Below are 9,540 nucleotides of genomic sequence, written 5' to 3' on the forward strand. Positions count from 1 at the left end.
GTGTTCTTGTAGAATTTCTTACAATTTTTCTTCCTCAATATTTCCAATTAAGGAAGAATATACGTAGTCTTCAAAATCAGGTAAATCATAAAATTCATTAATGGAACTCGAGTTTAGAGGTACCTTAATTCCTCAGACAGAAACTTCAGTTAAGGCACTTCAGGTCAAATTTGCATAAAATACCTGAACTAACTCTTCATCCGCACTTGGTCTTTTCCCACAAAACACTTCCCACTTTAAAGCTTCAACAACTTTTCGAATGCTTGTTATGAAATCAATGTAGTTACTTTCTTTCAAAGTAAAACCTTTCTCCGGAAGAATTTTTTGATTTTTAAATATGCTCTCGTATCTTGCCTTGGTTTCTTCTAAATGGAATTTATTTTGTGATTTTTTGGCTTGGACTGAGGATCGAGTTCTTTTACATGGCATGATTCAACGTAAATACTACATGAGATGGAAACAAATAATAATTTCCCAAATTTTAATTAGAATGAAATATCAAAAATTCATAAAATTGAGAAGTTAAATAATTAAATCAAATTAAATTTTAGGAAGAAATTTCTTACCACCCTTTTAATTAACTAGATAAGAACTTAATAAAATAAAAAGAGGGTGAAGCAATTGGTGTTTTGTTAGGGCTGATTGGTGGAAGGTGGTAGTGTGATGGCTTGAAGGTTACGACAAGGTGTATCAATTTGTGGTTTCAACTTGGTGCAAGGGATGCATGTGCGCGTGCGGTAAAGTGGAGGGCTAGTGTGTCCGGAGCAAGGGCATGTGTAGGCTAGAGCAAAAGGAGCGCGGCTATTGTTGGTCGTAGATGGGACGTGTGCTTGCTGGCGAGCGACTGCTAATGGGTGCAATTGTTGCTAGTTTCATGGGCAAAAGTGAAAAGCCCATGATCATGGCACAAGATGCACCCCATAGAGGTCTATCGATTAGATGGGGATCATTTAGGCCACGAGAACTGGCCCGATTCAAAGAATTGTTAGTGAAGCCTGGGTGGCCCAATGATGAAGATATGGTAACATAAGCTACCTTGGTAAATATGGGAACTAATCTTAGAAGATTGAGAGGAATCATATCATGTAAAGATTATATTAGATTTGATATTGTATATCTTGTAAATCCCATGAATTAAGGGATAGGCTAATCTCATCCGTAAATATAACTTAATCTAGACCGTAGATTTTGGGGAGATCAACTATAAATAGAGAGCCTCTCTCTCACTTGTAACTCACTTCATCATCCATTATTTTAATATTCTTTATGAATAAGAGCATCTTAAGAGCATTTACTCAAACACCTCTCGTGCATTCTTTTCTATGACTTTTTGTTGTTCTTTTGTGCTTTTTTTGGCATAATTGCTTCCACTATATAAATTTGTGTCTTGGAGGAATTCTTTGTGAATCCTCAATTGTTTGGTGGTTAGGCTGACTTAGGCGTGTTTGGAATGAACGGATTGCTTAAGGCCACATGTATTGCCAGACTAAAGATCTAGCCCCATGACACTAGCAGCAAAGGACTTTGATGGTTGGGAGGCTAGGGTGTGTGGTAGTGGAGAGGGAAAAAAAGGTGAGGCTAATGGTTGGTAGGTGATGTGAATAGGGAGGAAAGGTGGTGGTATTTAAAATTAAAGAAGGAAGGTGTTTAACTCAAATTCTTAGATGAAATAATAAAATATTAACACTTCTAATTCTATACAAGGTTAATAACAATTAATATAAAATATATTGATATATTATTTGCCATTATTCTATTTATTAAAATAGAAATTAAAAACTCTTATTTTAGCTAGTTTAAAATATTTACATAAAAGACAACTAATTTCAATATTTACGAAAGGACAACTAATTCTGTAAATAATTAAATTAAGTACCGAATTGAAATTAATTTGAAAATAAAAATAGAAAACTAACACATAGATCAAAATTGACCTTTTATTTAACAAATTAAAATTTTATTTTGTCACTTAGGAAATATTTTCTCGAAAATTATGTTAAAATCAATTCCGGGAAAGATTGGAGAGGTCACAAGAGGTCCTACTTAAATTCCAATCTCCTAGATAGAATATATTTTAACATATTAATCTAGAAAATATAACCTAAGTCATTTATTTGAAAACAAAAATTAAAAATTTGATAAAATGAGCAAGGTTTTATTTCGCTTGATTTTATCCCCCCCAATAATGTTTCAAACATTGAGCATTGAATTTGAAATTACCTTTCTTACCTTGAAGTTCAACAAACCCGTATGGGAAGACTTGATGAATAGTGAATGGACCAGACCAATGAGATTTTAACTTGCCTAGAAAGAATTTTAATCTGGAATTGAACAACAAAACTTGCTGACCTGCTTCAAATTCTCGAAATCAGTTGCTCATGTCATGTCATCTTTACAATCATTCCTTAAACAATTTGGCATTTACATATGAGAACATTCGAAATTCTTCCATTTCATTAAGTTGAAGCATTTGTTTCTCTTTAGCAAGCTTGAGATACAAGTTGAGCTACTGCAGAGCCCAGTAAGGTTTATGTTCTAATTCCAAGGGCAAATGACAGGCTTTCCCAAAAACCAACTGATAGGGAGACATCCCTAAAGGTGTTTTGTATGTTGTCCTATAGGCCCAAAAAGCATTATCCAGTATTTTCAATCAGTCTCGTCAGTTTGGACAAACTACCTTTTCTATTATACCTTTTATCTCTTTATTCGTCAATTTAGCTTGCCCATTCAATTGTCGATGGTAAGTTGTGGCAACCTTGTCACTCCATGTCTATCAAGAAACTATTTTAACCATTTGTTCACAAAATGGGACCCCTCATCACTAATGATAGCCTTAGGAGTTCCAAACCTTGTGAACACATGTTTTTACAAAAACTTCATTACTACCTTGGCATTATTCATCAGATATGCCTCGGCCTCAACCCACTTAGATACGTAGCCTACTGCTACTAGTATATACTTGTGACCAAAAGGAGGGAAAGGACCAAGAAAGTCAATACCCCAAACATCAAATAATTATACCTCAGTAATGTTTGTTCGGGGCATCTCATTTCAATTGGTTATGTTTCAAACCATCTAACATCGATCACACTTTTCAGGTAGGCATATTCATCTTTGAATAGAGTTGGCTAAAAGAATCTAGCTTGCAATACTTTGGTTACAGTGTGTGATCCTTCGAAATGTCCTCCACTTGGAGTTGTATGACAATGATATAAAATTTCATGTACCTTATTTTCTGCCACACTTCTCCTAATTATTTGACCTTTGCATTGTTTGAACAAGTATGGTTCTTCCCAGAAATAGTACTTCACATCGTGGAGAAACTTTTTCCTTTGCTGATACGTCTTTTCAAGCAACTAAATAGTTAGAAAAATTAGCAAACCAATTGGTGTTATGGACTTGATTTACCATAAGTATGTGCTCGTCTAGAAATGTCTCCTGAATAGGTATAAGAGGTGAAGTTCCTTCTTGCGGCTCCAATCTAGATAAGTGATCTGCTACTTGATTTTCTACCCCTTTTAGATCTTGAATTTCTAGATCAAACTCTTTAAGTAGAAGTACCCATTGGATAAATCTCGGCTTAGCATCGTTCTTGGCAAGTAAGTATTTAATTACTGAATGATCTGTATAGACAGTCACTTTGGTACCTATAAGATAAGATCGAAACTTGTCAAAAGCAAATACAATAGCAAGTAACACTTTTCTATTACCGTATAATTTAATTGAGCTCCCTGTCAAAGTCTGACTTGCGTACAAGATTGGATGAAAAACTTTGTTCGTTTGTTGGCCCATCACAGCTCCTACTGCCAAGTCACTTGCGTCACACATTAATTCAAATGGCAATTCCCAATCCGGTGTGTAAATAATTGGTGCTGAGACCAATTGATTCTTCAGATCATTGAAAGCTTTCAGACATTCTTCATCTAAGTTGAATGTTGTATCCTTCTCCAATAATTTGCATAAGGGTTTAGCAATTTACGCGAAGTCTTTGATGAATCTCTGATAAAATCTGGCATGTCCCAAAAACCTCCTAACACCCTTTACAGATGTTGAAGGTGGGAGTTTCTCAATGACATCTACCTTTGTTTTATCTACCTCAATCCCTTTGTCTCGTTATTTGGTGCCCCAAAACAATACCTTCTCATACCATGAAATGACACTTTTTCCAGTTGAGTACAAGGTATGTTTCTTCACACCACCTTAGTACCTTGGCTAGATTGGCTAAGAAATTATCATACTTGTCTCCAAACACTAAAAAATCTTCCATGAAAACTTCCATAAAATTTTCCACCATGTCAGTAAAAATCACCATCATACATCTTTAGAATGTAGCAGGTGTATTATATAAACCAAATGGAATATGTATAAAGGAAAACGTACCGTACAGGCATGTGATTGTTTTTTTGTGTTGATCCTCCGGTGCTACTATTATTTGGTTGTACCTTGAGTATCTGTTGAGAGAACAATAATAGTCTCCCTCCACAAGTCTATCAAGCATTTGATCCAATAACGGCAAAGGAAAGTGATCTTTTTTAGTAGCCTTGTTCAATTTCCAGTAATCTATGCAAATTCTCCATCCCGTAACTGTTCTGGTCAGTATTAACTCATTGTTTTCATTCTCCATGAACATAATGCCTCTTTTCTTTAGCACGCACTAGACTGGACTTACCCATGAACAATTTAATGATTTCCTTCTTTACCATATCCTTCATAATGGGGTTCAGTCTCCATTGTCCATCAATCATCCCATTCTCACCATCTTCTAGTATGATTTTGTGCATGCACATGGATGGACTAATACCACAGATATCAGCTATTGTCCATCTGATAGCCTTTTTAAACTGTTTCAGCACTACAATGAGTTTCTCTTCTTGCTCTTTAGTTAGCTGAGCAAAAATAATCACAAGTAAAGTAGAGGCGTCACCTAAATGAACATATTTTAAGTGTGAAGGAAGTACCTTAGTTCTAATTTAGGTGGCTCTTCAATCGACACTTTTAGATATACATAATATTTTCCCTCTAGTTTAAAAGATTCAAAGTAAGATTGTAGATTAAATCCCCTTTGGTTAGCTTTTAGCAAAGTTATATATTCCTTCCCCTCCTCCTCACTTAGAGGGTCTAACACTAAGATTTGTTCTGATAAGTCCTTAACAGAATTCAGTTTCCATTCCACAGTTAATTCTTCTAACTCAATTACTGTAGAACACTCATCAATTGCATCAAGAAATTGCATACATTTCAAAATATTGAACGTTACCTAGTCGTCTTAAACACACATTATAAGCTCACCATTCTACACATCAATAAAGGTCCTTCCAATTACTAGGAAAGGTCTTCCTAAGATGATTGGCACCTCATCATCTGCTTTTAAGTCTAAAAAAAAGTCAGTAGGAAAAATAAATTTTTCTACACGTACCAATACATCCTCAATTTTTCGTTCCAGATGTGCTAAGGATCGATCTGTTAACTGAAGCGTAACCATAGTTGGCCTAACTTCACCTATCCCCAATTTTCTGAATATGGACACGGGCATCAAGTTGATGCTCGCACCCAAATCACACAATGCCTTACCACAATAAGATGTTCCAATTTGACAAGGTATGGTAAAACATCCATGGTCCTTCATCTTTGGGGGTAATGATATTTGTTGCATTCCTTCGTCAAAGCTACCGTGTCAAATTCTCCAGGTCTCTATTTCTTGGACAGAATATCTTTCATGAATTTGACATAGTTTGGCATCTACTCAAGAGCTTCTACCAACAAGAGTTGATCTGAAGTTGCTTGACTACATCTAGGAACTTCTTGAACTGGACTTCCTATTTTTGCTTCTAAAGTCTTTGAGGGTAGGGTGGTGGAGGATTCTTTACTTGAACTGGGTAATTTTTCTACTGCTTCACTTCTGCATTTAATAAATATGTTAGTTTATCAAAATTGACTGAGTCAGAAGTTACCTTATCAGATTTTGCATATTCTGGTTCTGGTGAAACTGGATTTTCAACACTTGGTTGAACTTTCACTTTATCTCATGTATCAGCTAGCTCTTCTTCAACTTCAACAATGTTGAGCTCTATCGTCTTTTCTTCCTTAGATTCAATCGTTTACAATGCTTCTTCCCTGTATTTCTTGGATTCTCTATATCACTAAACAGAGTGCATTGTGGTCGGTTTCTAAGTTCAATTGTAAGCTGACCCATTTGGTTCTTCAAGTTTTTCAATGTGGTTGTTTGGTTTTGGATAAAGGCATCATTTTTTGCTATGTATGCCTTTAAAAGGTTTTCTAAGCCATTAAAAGGTTAAACTTGAGTTGGTTTATGAACTTTTTGGGTAAATCTAGGTGGTTGGGTTGATCTGGGTTGTGCGTAAGTGTTACTAGGTTCAACCCCTTGGTTACTCCAAGAGAAATTTGGGTGGTTTCACCAAGATGGGTTATAAAAGTTGGATTGCAGTCCTTTCCTACCTCACTTTTGGTTTTGGTTACCCATGTAATACACGGATTCTAGGTTTGATGGTCAATTTTCAAACAAGTGTCCTTCCCTACAACAAACACAGGCTATGTTCTCGAATTGATTGGGTGGTTAAGCTACAACATTGTTACACCCATTGGTAGTAAAATTTTTAAGCATTATGGATATCGAAGATACCTGAGCTGTAAGTGAAGTGAGGGCATCCACTCATGTACTCCTGTGACTCATCTTGAAGCCACTCGATTGGTTGGCCATTGTTAATTGTTATTAGCAATTCACTCAATAATTTTATAAGCCTCATTATAAGATTTAGAAAGGAGAGAACCATTGGTAGAAGCGTCTATTATCATCCTCGTGTGAGCATTGAGACCATTATAGAAAGTATTTAATTGGATGCAATACGAGATTCCTTGATGAAGGCATTTTGGTAACAATTCTTTAAATCTTTCACACGCCTCATATAAGGACTCGTCATCCATCTATTGGAAGCTAGTATTTTTTTCCGCAACTTACCATTTTGCTAAGTGGGAAATATTTCATAAGGAAGCGTTCTTCTAACTCTTGCCATGTGGTAATGGATCTGGTGGCAATGAGTTCAACCAGGCTTGAGCTCTGTCCCTTAGTGAATATGGGAAAAACTTTAATCTTAGTGCATCTTTGGGTACTCCAACTAACTTGAAGGAATCACTCACCTCCGTAAACAATGTGAGGTGAAAAGATCTTTAGAAGGTATTCCACTAAATTGGCCTACTGTCTGAAACATCTAGAACATAACCAGCTTCAGGTCAAATTGTTATGCCTTGATTTTGGGTCTCCTAATACCTAGATTAAGCTCATTAAGTAGTGGCACGACATACTATCTTAAAGCTCTATCCCTATCATCATCAATAAGGATAAGATTCTAAGCATGATTTGCTCAATTTTCTTGATTCTGGTTTTTGAAGTTCATCTCTTCGGTCATTCTCTGAGCTGCTTGTCTTCTTTTTTGTCGAAAAGTCCTTTCAATTTTAGGATTTACGGAGAGTAAGTTGATAATTCGATCAATACTCATAAACACTTGAAACAATGACAGAGAAAATAATAATTAAATTAAAAATTAAATAGAAAAATAAACCAAAATCAAAATTAATAATTTCACAAATAATATCTTTTTAAACAGTCCCCGGTAGCGGCACCAAAAACTTGGAATGATGGAAATGTGCAAGTGTACATAACCGTATCAAGTAATAAAGTGACAAGAATGTTGAGCTATCATACCCACAAGGACTATGCAAGAAAATATTTATCAAATGCAAGTTGAAACAGTTTGATGGAAGAAAAATATAATGACATGTAAGAGGTGATCTAAAAACTAAAAACTAATTGGGTATTTAATTAGAAAAATTCCAATGCACGATTTTTAAAAAATGATTTTAATCAATATGACATAAATGTGTTAGATTAATTTTCTTCCTTAAATTAAAATTATTAAAACTATGTTTATGTTGTACAAATAATTTCATGGCAACTTGGTCTTTTGTTAACTAATACACATACATACTTACTAAATCGATTAATCTCTTAAACATATTTCTATGTCAATTCAAACAATTAATCAATTTTCATAAGCAAGTATAAGATAAAGTGAGGTAACAATATATTCCTATATTGAAACAATTTAATCACAATAATCTTACAAGTTATGCAAAGCTAAAGCACTGCTTAATACCATCGCTAATTTAACCTCAACTACCTTAGAAGATTAAACATGCACCAATTAAATATTATGTCAATTAATTACAATTTCAATCGATTAATAATTAATTGTTTCGTTACCTTACAATTGAAGTGCAAGCATAACATAGTCATGATTTTATATAATTGAACAAACTACCAAGGCTTATAACAACACAAACATGATTTTAACAAAACAAGTGGACAAAATGCAATTAATCTAACATGAATGGAATTTAAGTCATTTTAATTATTTTAAGAACATCAACACAACAAGTATTCATAATCATGATCACAATAGCAACTGAAAATATTAAGATAAAGAAGGGAACTAGAAAAACAAATCCTGGAGATCTTCCAATTCTCTCTGCTCTGCTCGTTCTATTGGTCCAAGTCCTTCACAAACAATTGATTTTTGTTGCTCCAAGGGGCATGCTAGCTCTTTTTCAAGAGGGGAAATAGACAAAGCAAGGAAGAAAATTAGGAAGCAACTAGAAAGGAAAAAGAGATAGATGAAAGAAAAGGTGTGTGTGAGAGATGTGTGAAGTGGGGGATGAAAAATGAGGAAGTGATGGGGGATTTTTATAGTGGGGGATGGAAGCTAAAAATAGTAGTCAATCCCTCATCCTATGGCCAAGCATTCTAGTTGAAGGAGTGGTTGAGTTTGAATTTGTTGTTTTTAGCTTGTGGCTAAAAATAGAAAGCATGAAAATGGAGGGGTTTGCATGGTATTTAGGAAAATTTTAAGGGCTGATTTGCAAGTATAAAAATCAGCTAAAATAATTTGATTGTATTAGTTAATTTGGACAGTTTGCGCTGCCATTTTCTTAGTGGATCAATCCCCTTCACTTAGCATATTTGGGCTCTTTTCTCTTCATCAGGCTATAATTAAATTTTAAACCAAATTGTGTTGGATCAGAAATAATTATTAAATGTGTTCAAGGAATATAATTTGGGTCGTCAGGGATGATTTCTCTGTCTTTGGTGATACTTTTGAGAACTATTTGAAGAATTTGGAGTTAGTTCTTTGTCACTGTAAATAAACTAATCTTGTTTTGAATTTGGAAAAATGTCATGTCATGGTTTGTGAAGGCATTGTTCTGGGACATAAAATATCACAGGAAGGGATTGTCGTGGACAAAGCAAAGATTGAGGTGATCGACAAGTTGCCGCCACCTGCCACTGTCAAAGGTATTCAAAGTTTCCTAGGCCATGTAGGATTTTATTGAAGATTTATTAAGGAGTTTTCAAATATATCCAAACCCCTCTGTACCTTGTTAGAACACAGTAGAGAATTTAAATTCGATAAGCCCTGTTTGAAAGCATTTGAAAAATTAAAAAAGCAAATGGTGACAGCATCGACT

At 34.8% G+C, this 9,540-nt stretch overlaps 1 non-coding gene across 1 annotated transcript; it reads left to right on the forward strand.

Moving 5' to 3' along the window:
• Positions 1-6,868: 6,868 nt before the first annotated feature.
• LOC128032218 (small nucleolar RNA R71) lies at positions 6,869-6,973 on the forward strand. The gene has a single exon (XR_008188346.1). It is a non-coding gene; the product is annotated as a small nucleolar RNA R71 (small nucleolar RNA).
• Positions 6,974-9,540: the final 2,567 nt, after the last annotated feature.

This window comes from Gossypium raimondii, chromosome 8 (genome assembly GCF_025698545.1).
Source record: "Gossypium raimondii isolate GPD5lz chromosome 8, ASM2569854v1, whole genome shotgun sequence".
Taxonomy (NCBI): domain Eukaryota; kingdom Viridiplantae; phylum Streptophyta; class Magnoliopsida; order Malvales; family Malvaceae; genus Gossypium; species Gossypium raimondii.